Source organism: Rhamphochromis sp. 'chilingali' (assembly GCF_963969265.1).
Source record: "Rhamphochromis sp. 'chilingali' genome assembly, chromosome: 5".
NCBI lineage: Eukaryota > Metazoa > Chordata > Actinopteri > Cichliformes > Cichlidae > Rhamphochromis > Rhamphochromis sp. 'chilingali'.
The window spans coordinates 22,246,715-22,273,426 of NC_137932.1; the positions used below are offsets into that span (position 1 = coordinate 22,246,715).

A 26,712-nucleotide genomic window follows, 5' to 3' on the forward strand; every position below is an offset into this window, starting at 1 on the left:
CACGAGCCCCCGGTATGGGTATGACCTACAAGTTTGAAAGTCGGTACACCTATATAACGTTCAGAGTCGAACAAAAAAGTCTATTATGGCAATGTCCTAAACCCAACAGGAAGTCCGCCATTTTGGATTGAAGGTGACATTTTGGCTCTGATTTTACCGTTTCCATGCCTTGTACTTTAACGAACTCCTCCTTGGGATTTGGTCCTATAAACTTCAAATTTGGACAGTGTCAACTACACCCTTGTGCCATGTTAAATTGCGGAGCTTTTGAGTTTTCACAATACTATGAGGCCGTGGCGCCATGGCGAATTTTGATGACTCGCCATGAAAATCTTATTGCCTCTCATTCTGTCATACATGTTCCGATCTGGACCAAAGAGCACACATATGATAAGGCTCCACCCCTGAACATATTTCAACTGCCATATTTGACATCAAGGACAGCGCCACCTAGTGGGAACAGGAAATGTCATGTTTTACACTTTGGGGTACAGTATAGTGATGGGTGACATCTGCAGCCTCAAATTTCTCCAGGAAAGCCTTAAGGAGTTGGTCTTGGGTTACAGTGAAAACTGTGACTTTTTGCAAAAGGGTGTGACCCCAGCAGCATGGCGAACTTTGATGTCACGCCATGAAGAAACAAATTAGTATAACTCAATGAAATCCAGTCTGATCAGTACCAGACTTTACAGGCATGATGTCAGACCCGCCCTGAACAGATTGATGTGCCCATTGTCGGAAATACGGACAGCGCCACCTAGTGGCAACAGGAAATGTCATGGCTTTAACTTTGTTGTACTGATTTTCACAGGTTGATCGTGGCCACCTCAAAAGCGGTGAATATCACCATCAGTCCCTCGTGATGCTTCAGTGCAAAAATTGTGACTTTAAACTGAACGGCGCACCCTGGTGGCAACGCGGTTCATCATGAAAGATGAAGTGGCTTTTGAGGGGCTTGGAAAGTTTATAGAGGCTTGAAATTTGGCACACACCTCCAAATGGATGAAGGCATTGTTGTTATGTAACCATTTTCCTTGAATAGCGCAAAATGGCTCCACAGCGCCCCCTACAATATTTCAAAACATCAGCCCCTGCTCTGTGTTTCATCTATGAGTCTGACACTTGGTAAGCTTGTGTAAGATATCAAGATGTACAAAAAAGTCTCTTGGCGCAATATCCCAAATCCAACAGGAAGTCAGCCATTTTAAAATTAATGTGTAATTTTGATGACATTTTCCCCCCTTTTCAGGACTCATACTTTGACGAACTCCTCCAAGGGATTTCATCATATTGAAGCATTCTTAAGTGTGTAGAATCTAAAGACCTTTGTGATGTTAAATTGCGAAGCTTTTTCCGTTCAGGGAAACGGGGTGGTCATGGCGGCACGTAGAGTTTCAATCACTCGCAAAAAGCAGTAATCTGCTGTCACTAAAAACAAAATGTCCAATCTCTCCCAAAGGTCGCAGGTGTGATGAGACTCGAGCTTGGAAATGTTTGTTATGCTATTTGTCAATAATGGTTAGAGCGCCACCTAGTGGCATGACTATAATCCTGGTTGAATAAGATGAAATGTTAGCTGGTGGTTAAAAGCATGAATTCCATCAATGTGACATCACATCGGACGTGCCGGTTTGAGGTGTTGGCAGTGGCTCGACGTGCCGGGGGTGCGAGGGCCCTCATAACGCTGCTTGCAGCTTTAATTATTATTATTATTATTCAGGCGAAACAAGGGCCTTTTTGAGGGCCTAAACATGCTCAAAAACTCATGAAATTTTGCACACATGCCAGGTCTGGTGAAAAATTTTGTATTTTAATGGTTTTACATATGAGCACTGGGAAATGGCTCTACAGCGCCACCTATGCCTTGTAAAATGCAGCCCTACGACCACATCGTTTGTGCTACATGTATGAAATTTGGCACACATGTGTATCATGCCAAGACGAACAAAAAAGTCTGTGGGCCCATTGACGCAAACCCAACAGGAAGTCCGCCATTTGGAAGAGAAGGTGACATTTTGGCTCTAATTTTGCCGTTTCCATGCCTCGAACTTTTGCGAACTCCTCCTTGGGATTTGGTCGTATAAGCTTCATCTTTGGTCAGTGTCAACTACACACCTGGGCCATGTTAAATTGCGGAGCTTTTGAGTTTTCACAATACTATGAGGCCGTGGCGCCACGGCGAATTTCGATGACTCGCCATGAAAATCTTATTGCCTCTCATTTTGTCATACATTTTCTGACCTTGACCAAAGTGAACACATATGATAAGGCTGCACCCCTGAACATATTTCAACTGCCATATTTGACACCAGGGACAGCGCCACCTAGTGGGAACAGGAAATGTCATGTTTTACACTTTGGGGTACAGTATAGTGATGGGTGACATCTGCAGCCTCAAATTTCTTCAGGAAAGCCTTAAGGAGTTGGTCTTGGGTTACAGTGAAAACTGTGAGTTTTCGCCAAAGGGTGTGACCCCAGCAGCATGGCGAACTTTGATGTCACGCCATGAAGAAACAAATTAGTATAACTCAATGAAATCCAGTCTGATCAGTACCAGACTTTACAGGCATGATGTCAGACGCGCCCTGAACAGATTGATGTGCCCATTGTCGGAAATACGGACAGCGCCACCTAGTGGCAACAGGAAATGTCATGGCTTTAATTTTGTTGTACTGATTTTCACAGGTTCATCGTGGCCACCTCAAAAGCGGTGAATATCACCATCAGTCCCTCGTGATGCTTCAGTGCAAAAATTGTGACTTTAAACTGAACGGCGCACCCTGGTGGCAACGCTGTTCACGATGAAAGATGAAGTGGCTTTTGAGGGTCTTGGCAAGTTTATAGAGGCTTGAAATTTGGCACACACCTCCAATGTGACGAAGGCTTTGTTGTTATGTGATCATTTTCATTGAATATCCCAAAATTGCTCCACAGCGCCCCCTACAAAATTTCAAAACCACAGCCCCTGCTCTGTGTTCTATGTATGATTCTGAAACCTGGTAAGCTTATAGGAGATATCAAGATGTACAAAAAAGTCTCTTGGAGCAATATCCCAAATCCAACAGGAAGTCAGCCATTTTAAAATTAATGTGTAATTTTGGCAACATTTTCCCCTCTTTCCAGGCACCGTTCTTTGACGAACTCCTCCAAGGGATTTCATCATATTGAACCAATCTCCAGTGTGTGGAATCTAAAGACCTTTGTGATGTTAAATTGCGAAGCTTTTTACGTTCAGTGAAACGGGGTGGTTATGGTGGCACTTAGAGTTTGAATCACTCGCCAAAAAGCAGTAATCTGCTGTCACTCAAAAACACAATGTCCAATCTCTCCCAAAGCTCATAGGCGTGATGAGACTCGAGCTCGGAAATGTTTGTTATGCCATTTGTACATAATGGTTAGAGCGCCACCTAGTGGGACGACTATACTCATGGTTGAAGCAAATGAAATGTTAACTGGTGGTTAAATGCATGAATTCCATCAATGTGACATCAGATCGGATGTGCTGGTTTCAGGTGTTGGGCATGGCTCGACACGCCGGGTGTGCGAGGGCCCTCATAACGCTGCTTGCAGCTTTAATTAGGGCCCGAGCACTGACTGTGCGAAGGCCCTATTGTATCTGCTCTGTTTCTTATTATTAGGGCCCGAGCACTGACAGTGCGAAGGCCCTATTGTAATTGCTCTGTTTATTATTATTATTATTATTATTAGGGCCCGAGCACTGACAGTGCGAAGGCCCTATTGTAATTGCTCTGTTTATTATTATTATTATTATTATTTCGGCAAATGAATCGGCCTTTTGAGGGCCTAAACATGCTCGAAAACTCTGGAAATTTTGCGCACGCGTCAGGTCTGGTGAAAATTTACGTATTTTAATGGTTTTACATATGAGCACTGGGAAATGGCTCTAGAGCGCCACCTATGCCTTGTTAAATGCAGCCCTACGACCACATCGTTTCAGCTACATGTATGAAATTTGGCACACATGTGTATCATGCCAAGACGAACAAAAAAGTCTGTGGGCCCATTGACGCAAACCCAACAGGAAGTCCGCCATTTTGGATTGAAGGTGACATTTTGGCTCTGATTTTACCGTTTCCATGCCTTGTACTTTAACGAACTCCTCCTTGGGATTTGGTCGTATAAGCTTCAAATTTGGACAGTGTCAACTACACCCTTGTGCCATGTTAAATTGCGGAGCTTTTGAGTTTTCACAATACTATGAGGCCGTGGCGCCATGGCGAATTTCGATGACTCGCCATGAAAATCTTATTGCCTCTCATTCTGTCATACATGTTCCAATCTGGACCAAAGAGCACACATATGATAAGGCTCCACCCCTGAACATATTTCAACTGCCATATTTGACCTCAAGGACAGCGCCACCTAGTGGGAACAGGAAATGTCATGTTTTACACTTTGGGGTACAGTATAGTGAAGGGTGACATCTGCAGCCTCAAATTTCTCCAGGAAAGCCTTAAGGAGTTGGTCTTGGGTTACAGTGAAAACTGTGAGTTTTCGCGAAAGGGTGTGACCCCAGCAGCATGGCGAACTTTGATGTCACGCCATGAAGAAACAAATTAGTATAACTCAATGAAATCCAGTCTGATCAGTACCAGACTTTACAGGCATGATGTCAGACCCGCCCTGAACAGATTGATGTGCCCATTGTCGGAAATACGGACAGCGCCACCTAGTGGCAACAGGAAATGTCATGGCTTTAATTTTGTTGTACTGATTTTCACAGGTTCATCTTGGCCACCTCAAAAGCGGTGAATATCACCATCAGTCCCTCGTGATGCTTCAGTGCAAAAATTGTGAGTTTAAACTGAACGGCGCACCCTGGTGGCAACGCTGTTCAACATGAAAGATGAAGTGGCTTTTGAGGGTCTTGGCAAGTTTATAGAGGCTTGAAATTTGGCACACACCTCCAAATGGATGAAGGCTTTGTTGGCATGTGATCATTTTCATTGAATAGCGCGAAATTGCTCCACAGCGCCCCCTACAAAATTTCAAAACCACAGCCCCTGCTCTGTGTTCTATGTATGATTCTGAAACCTGGTAAGCTTATAGGAGATATCAAGATGTACAAAAAAGTCTCTTGGTGCAATATCCCAAATCCAACAGGAAGTCAGCCATTTTAATATTAATGTGTAATTTTGGCAACATTTTCCCCTCTTTCCAGGCACCGTTCTTTGACGAACTCCTCCAAGGGATTTCATCATATTGAACCAATCTCCAGTGTGTGGAATCTAAAGACCTTTGTGATGTTAAATTGCGAAGCTTTTTACGTTCAGTGAAACGGGGTGGTTATGGTGGCACTTAGAGTTTGAATCACTCGCCAAAAAGCAGTAATCTGCTGTCACTCAAAAACACAATGTCCAATCTCTCCCAAACGTCTCAGGTGTGATGAGACTCGAGCTAGGAAATGTTTGTTATGCCATTTGTCAGTAATGGTTAGAGCTCCACCTAGTGGGACAACTATAATCATGATTGAATGAGATGAATTGTTAGCTGGTGGTTAAATGCATGAATTCCATCAATGTGACATCAGATCGGAGGTGCTGGTTTTAGGTGTTGGGCGTGGCTCGACGCGCCGGGGGTGCGAGGGCCCTCATAACGCTGCTTGCAGCTTTAATTATTATTATTATTATTATTATTATTATTATTCCGGCAAATGAATTGGCCTTTTGAGGGCCTAAACATGCTCGAAAACTCATGAAATTTTGCACACGCGTCAGGTCTGGTGAAAATTTACGTATTTTAATGTTCTCAGACATGGCCAGGGAAAATTAGCTCAGTAGCGCCACCTAGAAAAATGAAAAATGCGAGCCCCCGGTATGGGTATGACCTACATATTTGAAAGTCGGTACACCTATATAACGTTGCGAGTCGAACAAAAAAGTCTATTATGGCAATGTCCTAAACCCAACAGGAAGTCCGCCATTTTGGATTGAAGGTGACATTTTGGGTCTGATTTTACCGTTTCCATGCCTTGTACTTTAACGAACTCCTCCTTGGGATTTGGTCCTATAAACTTCAAATTTGGACAGTGTCAACTACACCCTTGTGCCATGTTAAATTGCGGAGCTTTTGAGTTTTCACAATAGTATGAGGCCGTGGCGCCATGGCGAATTTTGATGACTCGCCATGAAAATCTTATTGCCTCTCATTCTGTCATACATGTTCCGATCTGGACCAAACAGCACACATATGATAAGGCTCCACCCCTGAACATATTTCAACTGCCATATTTGACATCAAGGACAGCGCCACCTAGTGGGAACAGGAAATGTCATGTTTTACACTTTGGGGTACAGTATAGTGATGGGTGACATCTGCAGCCTCAAATTTCTCCAGGAAAGCCTTAAGGAGTTGGTCTTGGGTTACAGTGAAAACTGTGACTTTTCGCAAAAGGGTGTGACCCCAGCGGCGTGGCGAACTTTGATGTCACGCCATGAAGAAACAAATTAGTATAACTCAATGAAATCCAGTCTGATCAGTACCAGACTTTACAGGCATGATGTCAGACCCGCCCTGAACAGATTGATGTGCCCATTGTCGGAAATACGGACAGCACCACCTAGTGGCAACAGGAAATGTCATGGCTTTAATTTTGTTGTACTGATTTTCACAGGTTCATCTTGGCCACCTCAAAAGCGGTGAATATCACCATCAGTCCCTCGTGATGCTTCAGTGCAAAAATTGTGACTTTAAACTGAACGGCGCACCCTTGTGGTAACGCGGTTCACCATGAAAGATGAAGTGGCTTTTGAGGGGCTTGGAAAGTTTATAGAGGCTTGAAATTTGGCACACACCTCCAAATGGATGTAGGCTTTGTTGTCATGTGATCATTTTCATTGAATAGCGCGAAATTGCTCCACAGCGCCCCCTACAAAATTTCAAAACAACAGCCCCTGCTCTGTGTTTCATCTATGAGTCTGACACTTGGTAAGCTTGTGTAAGATATCAAGATGTACAAAAAAGTCTCTTGGAGCAATATCCCAAATCCAACAGGAAGTCAGCCATTTTAAAATTAATGTGTAATTTTGGCAACATTTTCCCCTCTTTCCAGGCACCGTTCTTTGACGAACTCCTCCAAGGGATTTCATCATATTGAACCAATCTCCAGTGTGTGGAATCTAAAGACCTTTGTGATGTTAAATTGCGAAGCTTTTTACGTTCAGTGAAACGGGGTGGTTATGGTGGCACTTAGAGTTTGAATCACTCGCCAAAAAGCAGTAATCTGCTGTCACTCAAAAACACAATGTCCAATCTCTCCCAAACGTCTCAGGTGTGATGAGACTCGAGCTCGGAAGTGTTTGTTATGCCATTTGTACATAATGGTTAGAGCGCCACCTAGTGGAACGACTAACTAATCATGAATGAATGAGTTGAAATGTTAACTGGTGGTTAAATGCATGAATTCCATCAATGTGACATCAGATCGGACGTGCTGGTTTCAGGTGTTGGGCATGGCTCGACACGCCGGGGGTGCGAGGGCCCTCATAACGCTGCTTGCAGCTTTAATTATTATTATTATTCAGGCAAAACAAGGGCCTTTTTGAGGGCCTAAACATGCTCAAAAACTCATGAAATTTTGCACACATGCCAGGTCTGGTGAAAAATTTTGTATTTTAATGGTTTTACATATGAGCACTGGGAAATGGCTCTACAGCGCCACCTATGCCTTGTTAAATGCAGCCCTACGACCACATCGTTTGAGCTACATGTATGAAATTTGGCACACATGTGTATCATGCCAAGACGAACAAAAAAGTCTGGGGGCCCATTGACGCAAACCCAACAGGAAGTCCGCCATTTGGAAGAGAAGGTGACATTTTGGCTCTAATTTTGCCATTTCCATGCCTCGAACTTTTGCGAACTCCTCCTTGGGATTTGATCGTATAAGCTTCATCTTTGGTCAGTGTCAACTACACACCTGGGCGATGTTAAATTGCGGAGCTTTTGAGTTTTCACAATACCATGAGGCCGTGGCGCCACGGCGAATTTCGATGACTCGCCATGAAAATCTTATTGCCTCTCAATTTGTCATACATTTTCTGACCTTGACCAAAGTGAACACATATGATAAGGCTCCACCCCTGAACATATTTCAACTGCCATATTTGACATTAGCGACAGCGCCACCTAGTGGGAACAGGAAATGTCATGTTTTACACTTTGGGGTACAGTATAGTGATGGGTGACATCTGCAGCCTCAAATTTCTCCAGGAAAGGCGTAAGGAGTTGGTCTTGGGGTACAGTGAAAACTGTGACTTTTCACGAAAGGGTGTGACCTCAGCAGCATGGCGAATTTTGATATCTCGCCATGAAGAAACAAATTAGTATAACTCCATGAAATCCAGTCTGATTAGTACCAGACTTTACAGGCATGATGTCAGACCCGCCCTGAACAGATTGATGTGCCCATTGTCAGGAATACGTACAGCGCCACCTAGTGGCAACAGGAAATGTCATGGCTTTAATTTTGTTGTACTGATTTTCACAGGTTCATCGTGGCCACCTCAAAAGCGGTGAATGTCACCATCAGTCCCTCGTGATGCTTCAGTGCAAAAATTGTGACTTTAAACTGAACGGCGCACCCTGGTGGCAACGCGGTTCACCATGAAAGATGAAGTGGCTTTTGAGGGGCTTGGAAAGTTTATAGAGGCTTGAAATTTGGCACACACCTCCAAATGGATGTAGGCTTTGTTGTCATGTGATCATTTTCATTGAATAGCGCGAAATTGCTCCACAGCGCCCCCTACAAAATTTCAAAACATCAGCCCCAGCTCTGTGTTTCATCTATGAGTCTGAAACCTGGTAAGCTTATGGAAAATATAAAGATGTACAAAAAAGTCTCTTGGAGCAATATCCCAAATCCAACAGGAAGTCAGCCATTTTAAAATTAATGTGTAATTTTGGCGGCATTTTCCCCTCTTTTCAGGCTTCATACTTTGACGAACTCCTCCAAGGGATTTCATCATATTGAACCATTCTCCAGTGTGTGGAATCTAAAGACCTTTGTGATGTTAAATTGCGAAGCTTTTTACGTTCAAGGAAACGGGGTGGTCATGGCGGCACGTGGAGTTTCAATCACTCGCCAAAAAGCAGTAATATGCTGTCACTCAAAGACACAAAGTCCAATCTCTCCCAAAGGTCGCAGGCGTGATGAGACTCGAGCTCGGAAATGTTTTTTATGCCCTTTGTCTATAATGGTTAGAGCGCCACCTAGTGGGACGACTATACTCATGGTTGAACCAAATGAAATGTTAACTGGTGGTTAAATGCATGAATTCCATCAATGTGACATCAGATCGGACGTGCTGGTTTCAGGTGTTGGGCATGGCTCGACACGCCGGGGGTGCGAGGGCCCTCATAACGCTGCTTGCAGCTTTAATTAGGGCCCGAGCACTGACAGTGCGAAGGCCCTATTGTAATTGCTCTGTTTATTATTATTAGGGCCCGAGCACCGACAGTGCGAAGGCCCTATTGTATCTGCTCCGTTTCTTATTATTATTATTATTATTCAGGCAAAACAAGGGCCTTTTTGAGGGCCTAAACATGCTCAAAAACTCATGAAATTTTGCAGACATGCCAGGTCTGGTGAAAAATTTTGTATTTTAATGGTTTTACATATGAGCACTGGGAAATGGCTCTACAGCGCCACCTATGCCTTGTTAAATGCAGCCCTACGACCATATAATTTGAGCTACATGTATGAAATTTGGCACACATGTGTATCATGCCAAGACGAACAAAAAAGTCTGGGGGCCCATTGACGCAAACCCAACAGGAAGTCCGCCATTTGGAAGAGAAGGTGACATTTTGGCTCTAATTTTGCCATTTCCATGCCTCGAACTTTTGCGAACTCCTCCTTGGGATTTGGTTGTATAAGCTTCATCTTTGGTCAGTGTCAACTACACACCTGGGCTATGTTAAATTGCGGAGCTTTTGAGTTTTCACAATACTATGAGGCCGTGGCGCCATGGCGAATTTCGATGACTCGCCATGAAAATCTTATTGCCTCTCATTTTGTCATACATTTTCTGACCTTGACCAAAGTGAACACATATGATAAGGCTCCACCCCTGAACATATTTCAACTGCCATATTTGACACCAGGGACAGCGCCACCTAGTGGGAACAGGAAATGTCATGTTTTACACTTTGGGGTACAGTATAGTGATGGGTGACACCTGCAGCCTCAAATTTCTCCAGGAAAGCCTTAAGGAGTTGGTCTTGGGTTACAGTGAAAACTGTGACTTTTCGCAAAAGGGTGTGACCCCAGCAGCATGGCGAACTTTGATGTCACGCCATGAAGAAACAAATTAGTATAACTCAATGAAATCCAGTCTGTTCAGTACCAGACTTTACAGGCATGATGTCAGACCCGCCCTGAACAGATTGATGTGCCCATTGTCGGGAATACGTACAGCGCCACCTAGTGGCAACAGGAAATGTCATGGCTTTAATTTTGTTGTACTGATTTTCACAGGTTCATCGTGGCCACCTCAAAAGCGGTGAATATCAACATCAGTCCCTCGTGATGCTTCAGTGCAAAAATTGTGACTTTAAACTGAACGGCGCACCCTGGTGGCAACGCTGTTCAACATGAAAGATGAAGTGGCTTTTGAGGGGCTTGCAAGTTTATAGAGGCTTGAAATTTGGCACACACCTCCAAATGGATGAAGGCATTGTTGTTATGTAACCATTTTCCTTGAATAGCGCAAAATGGCTCCACAGCGCCCCCTACAATATTTCAAAACATCAGCCCCTGCTCTGTGTTTCATCTATGAGTCTGACACTTGGTAAGCTTGTGTAAGATATCAAGATGTACAAAAAAGTCTCTTGGAGCAATATCCCAAATCCAACAGGAAGTCAGCCATTTTAAAATTAATGTGTAATTTTGATGACATTTTCCCCCCTTTTCAGGCCTCATACTTTGACGAACTCCTCCAAGGGATTTCATCATATTGAAGCATTCTTCAGTGTGTGGAATCTAAAGACCTTTGTGATGTTAAATTGCGAAGCTTTTTACGTTCAAGGAAACGGGGTGGTCATGGCGGCACGTGGAGTTTCAATCACTCGCAAAAAGCAGTAATATGCTGTCACTAAAAAACACAATGTCCAATCTCTCCCAAAGGTCGCAGGTGTGATGAGACTCGAGCTTGGAAATGTTTGTTATGCTATTTGTCAATAATGGTTAGAGCGCCACCTAGTGGCATGACTATAATCCTGCTTGAATAAGATGAAATGTTAGCTGGTGGTTAAATGCATGAAATCCATCAATGTGACATCACATCGGACGTGCCGGTTTGAGGTGTTGGCAGTGGCTCGACGTGCCGGGGGTGCGAGGGCCCTCATAACGCTGCTTGCAGCTTTAATTAGGGCCCGAGCACCGAGAGTGCGAAGGCCCTATTGTATCTGCTCCGTTTCTTATTATTATTATTATTATTATTATTATTATTATTATTATTCAGGCAAAACAAGGGCCTTTTTGAGGGCCTAAACATGCTCAAAAACTCATGAAATTTTGCACACATGCCAGGTCTGGTGAAAAATTTTGTATTTTAATGGTTTTACATATGAGCACTGGGAAATGGCTCTACAGCGCCACCTATGCCTTGTTAAATGCAGCCCTACGACCATATCGTTTCAGCTACATGTATGAAATTTGGCACACATGTGTATCATGCCGAGTCGAACAAAAAAGTCTGGGGGCCCATTGACGCAAACCCAACAGGAAGTCCGCCATTTGGAAGAGAAGGTGACATTTTGGCTCTAATTTTGCCATTTCCATGCCTCGAACTTTTGCGAACTCCTCCTTGGGATTTGGTTGTATAAGCTTCATCTTTGGTCAGTGTCAACTACACACCTGGGCCATGTTAAATTGCGGAGCTTTTGAGTTTTCACAATACTATGAGGCCGTGGCGCCATGGCGAATTTCGATGACTCGCCATGAAAATCTTATTGCCTCTCATTTTGTCATACATTTTCTGACCTTGACCAAAGTGAACACATATGATAAGGCTCCACCCCTGAACATATTTCAACTGTCATATTTGACATCAAGGACAGCGCCACCTAGTGGGAACAGGAAATGTCATGTTTTACACTTTGGGGTACAGTATAGTGATGGGTGACATCTGCAGCCTCAAATTTCTCCAGGAAAGCCTTAAGGAGTTGGTCTTGGGTTACAGTGAAAACTGTGACTTTTCGCAAAAGGGTGTGACCCCAGCAGCATGGCGAATTTTGATGTCACGCCATGATGAAACAAATTAGTATAACTCAATGAAATCCAGTCTGATCAGTACCAGACTTTACAGGCATGATGTCAGACCCGCCCTGAACAGATTGATGTGCCCATTGTCGGAAATACGGACAGCGCCACCTAGTGGCAACAGGAAATGTCATGGCTTTAATTTTGTTGTACTGATTTTCACAGATTCATCTTGGCCACCTCAAAAGCGGTGAATATCACCATCAGTCCCTCGTGATGCTTCAGTGCAAAAATTGTGACTTTAAACTGAACGGCGCACCCTGGTGGCAACGCGGTTCACCATGAAAGATGAAGTGGCTTTTGAGGGGCTTGGAAAGTTTATAGAGGCTTGAAATTTGGCACACACCTCCAAATGGATGTAGGCTTTGTTGTCATGTGATCATTTTCATTGAATAGCGCGAAATTGCTCCACAGCGCCCCCTACAAAATTTCAAAACATCAGCCCCAGCTCCGTGTTTCATCTATGAGTCTGAAACCTGGTAAGCTTATGGAAAATATCAAGATGTACAAAAAAGTCTCTTGGAGCAATATCCCAAATCCAACAGGAAGTCAGCCATTTTAAAATTAATGTGTAATTTTGGCGACATTTTCCCCTCTTTTCAGGCTTCATACTTTGACGAACTCCTCCAAGGGATTTCATCATATTGAACCATTCTCCAGTGTGTGGAATCTAAAGACCTTTGTGATGTTAAATTGCGAAGCTTTTTACGTCCAGGGAAACGGGGTGGTTATGGTGGCACTTAGAGTTTGAATCACTCGCCAAAAAGCAGTAATCTGCTGTCACTCAAAAACACAATGTCCAATCTCTCCCAAACGTCTCAGGTGTGATGAGACTCGAGCTTGGAAGTGTTTGTTATGCCATTTGTACATAATGGTTAGAGCGCCACCTAGTGGAACGACTAACTAATCATGAATGAATGAGTTGAATTGTTAGCTGGTGGTTAAATGCATGAATTCCATCAATGTGACATCACATCGGACGTGCTGGTTTTAGGTGTTGGGCGTGGCTCGACACGCCGGGGTGCGAGGGCCCTCATAACGCTGCTTGCAGCTTTAATTATTATTATTATTATTATTTCGGCAAATGAATCGGCCTTTTGAGGACCTAAACATGCTCGAAAACTCATGAAATTTTGCACACGCGTCAAGTCTGGTGAAAATTTACGTATTTTAATGTTCTCAGACATGGCCAGGGAAAATTAGCTCAGTAGCGCCACCTAGAAAAATGAAAAACGCGAGCCCCCGGTATGGGTATCACCTACATGTTTGAAAGTCGGTACACCTATATAACGTTCAGAGTCGAACAAAAAAGTCTATTATGGCAATGTCCTAAACCCAACAGGAAGTCCGCCATTTTGGATTGAATGTGACATTTTGGCTCTGATTTTACCGTTTCCATGCCTCGAACTTTAACGAACTCCTCCTTGGGGTTTGATTTCATAACCTTCATATTTGGTCAGTGCCAACTACACCCTTATGCCATGTTAAATTGCGGAGCTTTTGAGTTTTCACAATACCATGAGGCCGTGGCGCCACGGCGAATTTCGATGACTCGCCATGAAAATCTTATTGCCTCTCATTTTGTCATACATTTTCTGACCTTGACCAAAGTGAACACATATGATAAGGCTCCACCCCTGAACATATTTCAACTGCCATATTTGACACCAGGGACAGCGCCACCTAGTGGGAACAGGAAATGTCATGTTTTACACTTTGGGGTACAGTATAGTGATGGGTGACACCTGCAGCCTCAAATTTCTCCAGGAAAGCCTTAAGGAGTTGGTCTTGGGTTACAGTGAAAACTGTGACTTTTCGCAAAAGGGTGTGACCCCAGCAGCATGGCGAACTTTGATGTCACGCCATGAAGAAACAAATTAGTATAACTCAATGAAATCCAGTCTGTTCAGTACCAGACTTTACAGGCATGATGTCAGACCCGCCCTGAACAGATTGATGTGCCCATTGTCGGGAATACGTACAGCGCCACCTAGTGGCAACAGGAAATGTCATGGCTTTAATTTTGTTGTACTGATTTTCACAGGTTCATCGTGGCCACCTCAAAAGCGGTGAATATCAACATCAGTCCCTCGTGATGCTTCAGTGCAAAAATTGTGACTTTAAACTGAATGGCGCACCCTGGTGGCAACGCGGTTCACCATGAAAGATGAAGTGGCTTTTGAGGGACTTGGAAAGTTTATAGAGGCTTGAAATTTGGCACACACCTCCAAATGGATGTAGGCTTTGTTGTCATGTGATCATTTTCATTGAATAGCTCGAAATTGCTCCACAGCGCCCCCTACAAAATTTCAAAACAACAGCCCCTGCTCTGTGTTTCATCTATGAGTCTGAAACCTGGTAAGCTTATGGAAAATATCAAGATGTACAAAAAAGTCTCTTGGAGCAATATCCCAAATCCAACAGGAAGTCAGCCATTTTAAAATTAATGTGTAATTTTGGCGACATTTTCCCCTCTTTTCAGGCTTCATACTTTGACGAACTCCTCCAAGGGATTTCATCATATTGAACCATTCTCCAGTGTGTGGAATCTAAAGACCTTTGTGATGTTAAATTGCGAAGCTTTTTACGTTCAAGGAAACGGGGTGGTCATGGCGGCACGTGGAGTTTCAATCACTGGCCAAAAAGCAGTAATATGCTGTCACTCAAAGACACAAAGTCCAATCTCTCCCAAAGGTCGCAGGCGTGATGAGACTCGAGCTCGGAAATGTTTGTTATGCCCTTTGTCTATAATGGTTAGAGCGCCACCTAGTGGGACGACTATACTCATGGTTGAACCAAATGAAATGTTAACTGGTGGTTAAATGCATGAATTCCATCAATGTGACATCACATCGGACGTGCTGGTTTCAGGTGTTGGGCATGGCTCGACACGCCGGGGGTGCGAGGGCCCTCATAACGCTGCTTGCAGCTTTAATTAGGGCCCGAGCACCGAGAGTGCGAAGGCCCTATTGTATCTGCTCCGTTTCTTATTATTATTATTATTAGGGCCCGAGCACCGAGAGTGCGAAGGCCCTATTGTATCTGCTCCGTTTCTTATTATTATTATTCACCCCAAACAAGGGCCTTTTTGAGGGCCTAAACATGCTCAAAAACTCATGAAATTTTGCACACATGCCAGGTTTGGTGAAAAATTTTGTATTTTAATGGTTTTACATATGAGCACTGGGAAATGGCTCTAGAGCGCCACCTATGCCTTGTTAAATGCAGCCCTACGACCACACGGTTTGAGCTACATGTATGAAATTTGGCACACATGTGTATCATGCCAAGACGAACAAAAAAGTCAGTGGGCCCATTGACGCAAACCCAACAGGAAGTCCGCCATTTTGGATTGAAGGTGACATTTTGGCTCTGATTTTACCGTTTCCATGCCTTGTACTTTAACGAACTCCTCCTTGGGATTTGGTCCTATAAACTTCAAATTTGGACAGTGTCAACTACACCCTTGTGCCATGTTAAATTGCGGAGCTTTTGAGTTTTCACAATACCATGAGGCCGTGGCGCCATGGCGAATTTCGATGACTCGCCATGAAAATCTTATTGCCTCTCATTTTGTCATACATTTTCTGACCTTGACCAAAGTGAACACATATGATAAGGCTCCACCCCTGAACATATTTCAACTGCCATATTTGACATCAAGGACAGCGCCACCTAGTGGGAACAGGAAATGTCATGTTTTACACTTTGGGGTACAGTATAGTGATGGGTGACATCTGCAGCCTCAAATTTCTCCAGGAAAGCCTTAAGGAGTTGGTCTTGGGTTACAGTGAAAACTGTGAGTTTTCGCGAAAGGGTGTGACCCCAGCAGCATGGCGAACTTTGATGTCACGCCATGAAGAAACAAATTAGTATAACTCAATGAAATCCAGTCTGATCAGTACCAGACTTTACAGGCATGATGTCAGACCCGCCCTGAACAGATTGATGTGCCCATTGTCGGAAATACGGACAGCGCCACCTAGTGGCAACAGGAAATGTCATGGCTTTAACTTTGTTGTACTGATTTTCACAGGTTGATCGTGGCCACCTCAAAAGCGGTGAATATCACCATCAGTCCCTCGTGATGCTTCAGTGCAAAAATTGTGACTTTAAACTGAACGGCGCACCCTGGTGGCAACGCGGTTCATCATGAAAGATGAAGTGGCTTTTGAGGGGCTTGGAAAGTTTATAGAGGCTTGAAATTTGGCACACACCTCCAAATGGATGTAGGCTTTGTTGTCATGTAACCATTTTCCTTGAATAGCGCAAAATGGCTCCACAGCGCCCCCTACAATATTTCAAAACATCAGCCCCTGCTCTGTGTTTCATCTATGAGTCTGACACTTGGTAAGCTTGTGTAAGATATCAAGATGTACAAAAAAGTCTCTTGGAGCAATATCCCAAATCCAACAGGAAGTCAGCCATTTTAAAATTAATGTGTAATTTTGATGACATTTTACCCCCTTTTCAGGCCTCATACTTTGACGAATTCCTCCAAGGGATTTCATCATATTGAAGCATTCTTCAGTGTGTAGAATCTAAAGACCTTTGTGATGTTAAATTGCGAAGCTTTTTCCGTTCAGGGAAACGGGGTGGTCATGGCGGCACGTAGAGTTTCAATCACTCGCAAAAAGCAGTAATCTGCTGTCACTAAAAAACACAATGTCCAATCTCTCCCAAAGGTCGCAGGTGTGATGAGACTCGAGCTTGGAAATGTTTGTTATGCTATTTGTCAATAATGGTTAGAGCGCCACCTAGTGGCATGACTATAATCCTGGTTGAATAAGATGAAATGTTAGCTGGTGATTAAAAGCATGAAATCCATCAATGTGACATCACATCGGACGTGCCGGTTTGAGGTGTTGGCAGTGGCTCGACGTGCCGGGGGTGCGAGGGCCCTCATAACGCTGCTTGCAGCTTTAATTAGGGCCCGAGCACTGACAGTGCGAAGGCCCTATTGTAATTGCTCTGTTTATTATTATTATTATTATTATTATTATTATTTCGGCAAATGAATTGGCCGTTTGAGAGCCTAAACATGCTCGAAAACTCATGAAATTTTGCACACGCGTCAGGTCTGGTGAAAATTTACGTATTTTAATGTTCTCAGACATGGCCAGGGAAAATTAGCTCAGTAGCGCCACCTAGAAAAATGAAAAACGCGAGCCCCCGGTATGGGTATGACCTACATGTTTGAAAGTCGGTACACCTATATAATGTTCAGAGTCGAACAAAAAAGTCTATTATGGCAATGTCCTAAACCCAACAGGAAGTCCGCCATTTTGGATTGAAGGTGACATTTTGGCTCTGATTTTACCATTTCCATGCCTCGAACTTTGACGAACTCCTCCTTGGGGTTTGATTTCATAACCTTCATATTTGGTCAGTGCCAACTACACCCTTATGCCATGTTAAATTGCGGAGCTTTTGAGTTTTCACAATACCATGAGGCCGTGGCGCCATGGCGAATTTCGATGACTCGCCATGAAAATCTTATTGCCTCTCATTTTGTCTTAGATTTTCTGTCCTTGACCAAAGTGAACACATATGATAAGGCTCCACCCCTGAACATATTTCAACTGCCATATTTGACACCAGGGATAGCGCCACCTAGTGGGAACAGGAAATGTCATGTTTTACACTTTGGGGTACAGTATAGTGATGGGTGACATCTGCAGCCTCAAATTTCTCCAGGAAAGCCTTAAGGAGTTGGTCTTGGGTTACAGTGAAAACTGTGACTTTTCGCGAAAGGGTGTGACCCCAGCAGCATGGCGAACTTTGATGTCACGCCATGAAGAAACAAATTAGTATAACTCAATGAAATCCAGTCTGATCAGTACCAGACTTTACAGGCATGATGTCAGATCCACCCTGAACAGATTGATGTGCCCATTGTCGGAAATACGGACAGCGCCACCTAGTGGCAACAGGAAATGTCATGGCTTACACTTTGTTGTACTGATTTTCACAGGTTCATAGTGGCCACCTCAAAAGCGGTGAATATCACCATCAGTCCTTGATGATGCTTTAGTGCAAAAATTGTGACTTTAAACTGAACGGCGCACCCTGGTGGCAACGCTGTTCACCATGAAAAATGAAGTGGCTTTTGAGGGGCTTGGAAAGAATATAGAGGCTTGAAATTTGGCGCACACCTCCATTGTGCTTAAGGCTTTGTTGTTATGTGATCATTTTCATTGAATAGCGCAAAATGGCTCCACAGCGCCCCCTACAAAATTTCAAAACATCAGCCCCTGCTCTGTGTTTTATGTATGAATCTGAACCCTGGTAGGCTTATAGGATATATCAAGATGTACAAAAAAGTCTCTTGGAGCAATATCCCAAATCCAACAGGAAGTCAGCCATTTTAAAATTAATGTGCAATTTTGGCGACATTTTCCCCTCTTTTCAGGCTTCCTACTTTGACGAACTCCTCCAAGGGATTTCATCAGATTGGACCGATCTGAAGTTTGTGGAATCTAAAGACCTTTGTGATGTTAAATTGCGAAGCTTTGTACATTCAGGGAAACGGGGTGGTCATGGCGGCACTTAGAGTTTCAATCACTCGCCAAAAAGCAGTAATCTGCTGTCACTCAAAAACACAATGTCCAATCTCTCCCAAACGTCTCAGGTGTGATGAGACTCGAGCTTGGAAGTGTTTGTTATGCCATTTGTACATAATGGTTAGAGCGCCACCTAGTGGAACGACTAACTAATCATGAATGAATGAGTTGAAATGTTAGCTGGTGGTTAAATGCATGAATTCCATCAATGTGACATCAGATCGGACGTGCTGGTTTTAGGTGTTGGGCGTGGCTCGACGCGCCGGGGGTGCGAGGGCCCTCATAACGCTGCTTGCAGCTTTAATTATTATTATTATTATTATTATTCACCCCAAACAAGGGCCTTTTTGAGGGCCTAAACATGCTCAAAAACTCATGAAATTTTGCACACATGCCAGGTTTGGTGAAAAATTTTGTATTTTAATGGTTTTACATATGAGCACTGGGAAATGGCTCTAGAGCGCCACCTATGCCTTGTTAAATGCAGCCCTATGACCACATCGTTTGAGCTACATGTATGAAATTTGGCACACATGTGTATCATGCCAAGACGAACAAAAAAGTCTGTGGGCCCATTGACGCAAACCCAACAGGAAGTCCGCCATTTGGAAGAGAAGGTGACATTTTGGCTCTAATTTTGCCATTTCCATGCCTCGAACTTTTGCGAACTCCTCCTTGGGGTTTCATTTCATAACCTTCAAATTTGGACAGTGTCAACTACACCCTTGTGCCATGTTAAATTGCGGAGCTTTTGAGTTTTCACAATACTATGAGGCCGTGGCGCCATGGCGAATTTCGATGACTCACCATGAAAATCTTATTGCCTCTCATTTTGTCATACATGTTCCGATCTGGACCAAAGAGCACACATATGATAAGGCTCCACCCCTGAACATATTTCAACTGCCATATTTGACATCAAGGACAGCGCCACCTAGTGGGAACAGGAAATGTCATGTTTTACACTTTGGGGTACAGTATAGTGATGGGTGACATCTGCAGCCTCAAATTTCTCCAGGAAAGCCTTAAGGAGTTGGTCTTGGGTTACAGTGAAAACTGTGAGTTTTCGCGAAAGGGTGTGACCCCAGCAGCATGGCGAACTTTGATGTCACGCCATGAAGAAACAAATTAGTATAACTCAATGAAATCCAGTCTGATCAGTACCAGACTTTACAGGCATGATGTCAGACCCACCCTGAACAGATTGATGTGTCCATTGTCGGAAATACGGACAGCGCCACCTAGTGGCAACAGGAAATGTCATGGCTTTAATTTTGTTGTACTGATTTTCACAGGTTCATCGTGGCCACCTCAAAAGCGGTGAATATCAACATCAGTCCCTCGTGATGCTTCAGTGCAAAAATTGTGACTTTAAACTGAACGGCGCACCCTGGTGGCAACGCGGTTCACCATGAAAGATGAAGTGGCTTTTGAGGGGCTTGGAAAGTTTATAGAGGCCTGAAATTTGGCACACACCTCCAAATGGATGTAGGCTTTGTTGTCATGTGATCATTTTCATTGAATAGCTCGAAATTGCTCCACAGCGCCCCCTACAAAATTTCAAAACAACAGCCCCTGCTCTGTGTTTCATCTATGAGTCTGAAACCTGGTAAGCTTATGGAAAATATCAAGATGTACAAAAAAGTCTCTTGGAGCAATATCCCAAATCCAACAGGAAGTCAGCCATTTTAAAATTAATGTGTAATTTTGGCGACATTTTCCCCTCTTTTCAGGCTTCATACTTTGACGAACTCCTCCAAGGGATTTCATCATATTGAACCATTCTCCAGTGTGTGGAATCTAAAGACCTTTGTGATGTTAAATTGCCAAGCTTTTTACGTTCAAGGAAACGGGGTGGTCATGGCGGCACGTGGAGTTTCAATCACTGGCCAAAAAGCAGTAATATGCTGTCACTCAAAGACACAAAGTCCAATCTCTCCCAAAGGTCGCAGGCGTGATGAGACTCGAGCTCGGAAATGTTTGTTATTCCCTTTGTCTATAATGGTTAGAGCGCCACCTAGTGGGACGACTATAATGATGACTGAATGAGATGAAATGTTAGCTGGTGGTTAAATGCATGAATTCCATCAATGTGACATCAGATCGGACGTGCTGGTTTCAGGTGTTGGGCGTGGCTCGACACGCCGGGGGTGCGAGGGCCCTCATAACGCTGCTTGCAGCTTTAATTATTATTATTTCGGCAAATGAATTGGCCGTTTGAGAGCCTAAACATGCTCGAAAACTCATGAAATTTTGCACACGCGTCAGGTCTGGTGAAAATTTACGTATTTTAATGTTCTCAGACATGGCCAGGGAAAATTAGCTCAGTAGCGCCACCTAGAAAAATGAAAAACGCGAGCCCCCGGTATGGGTATGACCTATAAGTTTGAAAGTCGGTACACCTATATAACGTTCAGAGTCGAACAAAAAAGTCTATTATGGCAATGTCCTAAACCCAACAGGAAGTCCGCCATTTTGGATTGAAGGTGACATTTTGGCTCTGATTTTACCGTTTCCATGCCTTGTACTTTAACGAACTCCTCCTTGGGATTTGGTCCTATAAACTTCAAATTTGGACAGTGTCAACTACACCCTTGTGCCATGTTAAATTGCGGAGCTTTTGAGTTTTCACAATACTATGAGGCCGTGGCGCCATGGCGAATTTCGATGACTCGCCATGAAAATCTTATTGCCTCTCATTTTGTCATACATTTTCTGACCTTGACCAAAGTGAACACATATGATAAGGCTCCACCCCTGAACATATTTCAACTGCCATATTTGACATCAAGGACAGCGCCACCTAGTGGGAACAGGAAATGTCATGTTTTACACTTTGGGGTACAGTATAGTGATGGGTGACATCTGCAGCCTCAAATTTCTCCAGGAAAGCCTTAAGGAGTTGGTCTTGGGTTACAGTGAAAACTGTGAGTTTTCGCGAAAGGGTGTGACCCCAGCAGCATGGCGAACTTTGATGTCACGCCATGAAGAAACAAATTAGTATAACTCAATGAAATCCAGTCTGATCAGTACCAGACTTTACAGGCATGATGTCAGACCCGCCCTGAACAGATTGATGTGCCCATTGTCGAAAATACGGACAGCGCCACCTAGTGGCAACAGGAAATGTCATGGCTTTAATTTTGTTGTACTGATTTTCACAGGTTCATCGTGGCCACCTCAAAAGCGGTGAATATCACCATCAGTCCCTCGTGATGCTTCAGTGCAAAAATTGTGACTTTAAACTGAACGGCGCACCCTGGTGGCAACGCAGTCCACCATGAAAGATGAAGTGGCTTTTGAGGGGCTTGGAAAGTCTATAGAGGCTTTAAATTTAGCACACCCCTCCAAATGGATGAAGGCTTTGTTGTCATGTGATCATTTTCATTGAATAGCGCGAAATGGCTCCACAGCGCCCCCTACAATATTTCAAAACATCAGCCCTTGCTCTGTGTTTTATCTATGAGTCTGAAACCTGGTAAGCTTATGGAAGATATTAAGATGTACAAAAAAGTCTCTTGGAGCAATATCCCAAATCCAACAGGAAGTCAGCCATTTTAAAATTAATGTGTAATTTTGGCGACATTTTCCCCTCTTTTCAGGCACCGTACTTTGACGAACTCCTCCAAGGGATTTCATCAGATTGGACCGATCTGAAGTTTGTGGAATCTAAAGACCTTTGTGATGTTAAATTGCGAAGCTTTTTACGTTCAGGGAAAAGGGGTGGTTTTGGCGGCACTTAGAGTTTGAATCACTCGCCAAAAAGCAGTAATCTGCTGTCACTCAAAAACACAATATCCAATCTCTCCCAAAGGTCGCAGGCGTGATGAGACTCGAGCTCGGAAATGTTTGTTATGCCATTTGTACATAATGGTTAGAGCGCCACCTAGTGGAACGACTAACTAATCATGAATGAATGAGTTGAAATGTTAGCTGGTGGTTAAATGCATGAATTCCATCAATGTGACATCAGATCGGAGGTGCTGGTTTTAGGTGTTGGGCGTGGCTCGACGTGCCGGGGGTGCGAGGGCCCTCATAACGCTGCTTGCAGCTTTAATTATTATTATTATTATTATTCAGGCAAAACAAGGGCCTTTTTGAGGGCCTAAACATGCTCAAAAACTCATGAAATTTTGCACACATGCCAGGTCTGGTGAAAAATTTTGTATTTTAATGGTTTTACATATGAGCACTGGGAAATGGCTCTACAGCGCCACCTATGCCTTGTTAAATGCAGCCCTACGACCACATCGTTTCAGCTACATGTATGAAATTTGGCACACATGTGTATCATGCCGAGTCGAACAAAAAAGTCTGTGGGCCCATTGATGCAAACCCAACAGGAAGTTCGCCATTTGGAAGAGAAGGTGACATTTTGGCTCTAATTTTGCCATTTCCATGCCTCGAACTTTTGCGAACTCCTCCTTGGGATTTGGTTGTATAAGCTTCATCTTTGGTCAGTGTCAACTACACACCTGGGCCATGTTAAATTGCGGAGCTTTTGAGTTTTCACAATACTATGAGGCCGTGGCGCCATGGCGAATTTCGATGACTCGCCATGAAAATCTTATTGCCTCTCATTTTGTCATACATTTTCTGACCTTGACCAAAGTGAACACATATGATAAGGCTCCACCCCTGAACATATTTCAACTGCCATATTTGACACCAGGGACAGCGCCACCTAGTGGGAACAGGAAATGTCATGTTTTACACTTTGGGGTACAGTATAGTGATGGGTGACACCTGCAGCCTCAAATTTCTCCAGGAAAGCCTTAAGGAGTTGGTCTTGGGGTACAGTGAAAACTGTGAGTTTTCGCAAAAGGGTGTGACCCCAGCAGCATGGCGAACTTTGATGTCACGCCATGAAGAAACAAATTAGTATAACTCAATGAAATCCAGTCTGTTCAGTACCAGACTTTACAGGCATGATGTCAGACCCGCCCTGAACAGATTGATGTGCCCATTGTCGGGAATACGGACAGCGCCACCTAGTGGCAACAGGAAATTTCATGGCTTTAATTTTGTTGTACTGATTTTCACAGGTTCATCGTGGCCACCTCAAAAGCGGTGAATATCAACATCAGTCCCTCGTGATGCTTCAGTGCAAAAATTGTGACTTTAAACTGAACGCCGCACCCTGGTGGCAACGCGGTCCACCATGAAAGATGAAGTGGCTTTTGAGGGGCTTGGAAAGTATATAGAGGCTTTAAATTTAGCACACCCCTCCAAATGGATGAAGGCTTTGTTGTCATGTGATCATTTTTATTGAATAGCGCGAAATGGCTCCACAGCGCCCCCTACAAAATTTCAAAACCACAGCCCCAGCTCTGTGTTTTATGTATGAGTCTGAAACCTGGTAAGCTTATAGGAGATATCAAGATGTACAAAAAAGTCTCTTTGAGCAATATCCCAAATCCAACAGGAAGTCAGCCATTTTAAAATTAATGTGCAATTTTGGCAACATTTTCCCATCTTTTCAGGCACCCTTCTTTGACGAACTCCTCCAAGGGATTTCATCAGATTGATGCGATCTCCTGTGTGTGGAATCTAAAGACCTTTGTGATGTTAAATTGCGAAGCTTTTTACATTCAGGGAAACGGGGTGGTCATGGCGGCACATAGAGTTTCAATCACTCGCCAAAAAGCAGTAATCTGCTGTCACTCAAAAACACAATGTCCAATCTCTCCCAAAGCTCATAGGCGTGATGAGACTCGAGCTCGGAAATGTTTGTTATGCCATTTGTACATGATGGTTAGAGCGCCACCTAGTGGAACGACTAACTAATCATGAATGAATGAGTTGAAATGTTAGCTGGTGGTTAAATGCATGAATTCCATCAATGTGACATCAGATCGGACGTGCTGGTTTTAGGTGTTGGGCGTGGCTCGACGCGCCGGGGGTGCGAGGGCCCTCATAACGCTGCTTGCAGCTTTAATTTTCTTTATAATTTTCTGCGTAACTATAATGTAAACCAAAAAAATCATAAAACATTTTATGTAAATGTTTAAACAAGGTTTGCAGGAGTAAACCAGGGTATGCAAAAAATAAACCTCCACATCTGTAAGATTTGTCACCTCAAGTTTTCAGTTAAAGCATACATTCTTATCCTATCTCGACAGATGTGGGGAGGAAAGCCTTGGCTGTCTTTGTGAGGCCACTCATTGACATCGGTGCATTCCTAAGACTTAAGTTTAACCATCACAAAATATCTGATAAACTTTCACCTTCTCCCTGACCTGAACCGGTTTTGTAACCTTAACTGTAAAACCAAGCTTTTACCCTCAAACAGGGATTTGAAAGCTTGTCAAAGGAGTTTAGAAAATGTAACCACTCTGGTGGTCTAAAGCTGAACTTTTTTTTTTTTTTTAACGTTTCCCTTTGTTTACAGAGCAGTGCAAAGGCCGAAACTCAAGATTTAGTATGGTATCCACTAGGGGTGGGGGAAAAAATCGATACTGTGTAGTATCGTGATATTTTGTTTGCTAATAATGTATCGATACAGGGACAGCAGAAATCGATATTTTGTTACAAAAAAAGTTTTGTGGACTGGAACTCTGACTTCAGAGCATGTTGATCCTTTTTCTGAGCAAGAATCCTGACACTGTCCAAATGTGTTTAACTTGTTTTTTGGCAGCAATAAACATGACAGTTTACTTATTTTAATTTAAGACATGTTTTATTTTAATTAAGTTTAAAACTTTTTTATTTAATGTAAAATTATATTTTGTTTTAATTTACTTTCAAATTCTTCAGTTGCTGAAGGGGCTGCATAGTTTTCATATTGCATAGTTCAGAATAGCTATAATTGTACCAGATGGTTGCATTCAGTTAAGTTGGACTAGACTGTAATACAAACCATTCAGTATGTCAACAATAAAACTGAAATGAGAGAAAGACTGAGTGTGAGACTTTGATATTAGATAAAATGAATATTGATAACGTTTACCTTCATGTACAGAATCTGAATATCGCAAAATATTTTTAAATTTTGCAATAATATCGTATCGTGCGTTAAGTATCGTGATAATATCGTATCGTGGGATATATGGTGATTCCCACCTCTAGTATCCACCCAATGCTTGGCCTGAAGGACTGAACCCATAGTGTGGGCCACAGCAGCTCGTTGAGCAGCCGGATGAGATTGTGTCTTGAAATCAACTGACATGTTCAAGCGCTACTCTAAATAGAATTACAAAAAAAAAAAATGATAACAATAATGAAACTTTAGTGCAGGAACCAGATGCTCATCATCTGTTCCACATCCACCTTTTCCTTTTTTTTTTTTCTGCCTGTCCCATTTGGTTCTTTAGCCATCAGAATTGTTGTCTGAAGACCAACAAGGATACCCAATGGATTTACTTTGCCAAATGGATCATCGTGGCATTGCCGTATTGGTCCATTTGGTCGATCTTTGTTTTTATTATTTATTATATTTTATTTTCAGATGTTACAGACGGGACAGACATGAGTGAGGGATAGGAAAGGGAGAAAGAAAGAGGAAGGAAAGGAAAAACAGAAGGGGAGAGGGACAGTGAGAAAGGGGGGGAGAAAAAAAATAAAAATCTCCTGGATCACCTGTTGAGAGAAGAACACGAGGTTGTTTTTGTCTTTATCAAGATTCCCGCTTTTTCCATGTCTGCTATTACTGGACGGATTCCAGCTTTTGCTTCAGCAGACAGTGGGTATTGAGGTTTCATTGGCCTGTGGTTTGTAGTGATGGGATTTCCGGCTCTTTTTAGAGATCCGGCTCTTTCGGTTCGGCTCACTAAAAAGAGCCGGCTCTTTCGGCTCCGAACCGGCTCTTCAGGTTGTTTTGTTGCTTTAATTAATTTATTATTAACAATAATATAAAATTATGCACAA

At 43.2% G+C, this 26,712-nt stretch overlaps 1 protein-coding gene across 7 annotated transcripts in view; it reads left to right on the forward strand.

The window, feature by feature from the left end:
* Positions 1 to 26,712, forward strand: part of LOC308396516 (uncharacterized protein) — a 112,010-nt gene that overhangs the window by 66,842 nt on the left and 18,456 nt on the right. The window lies entirely within an intron of this gene.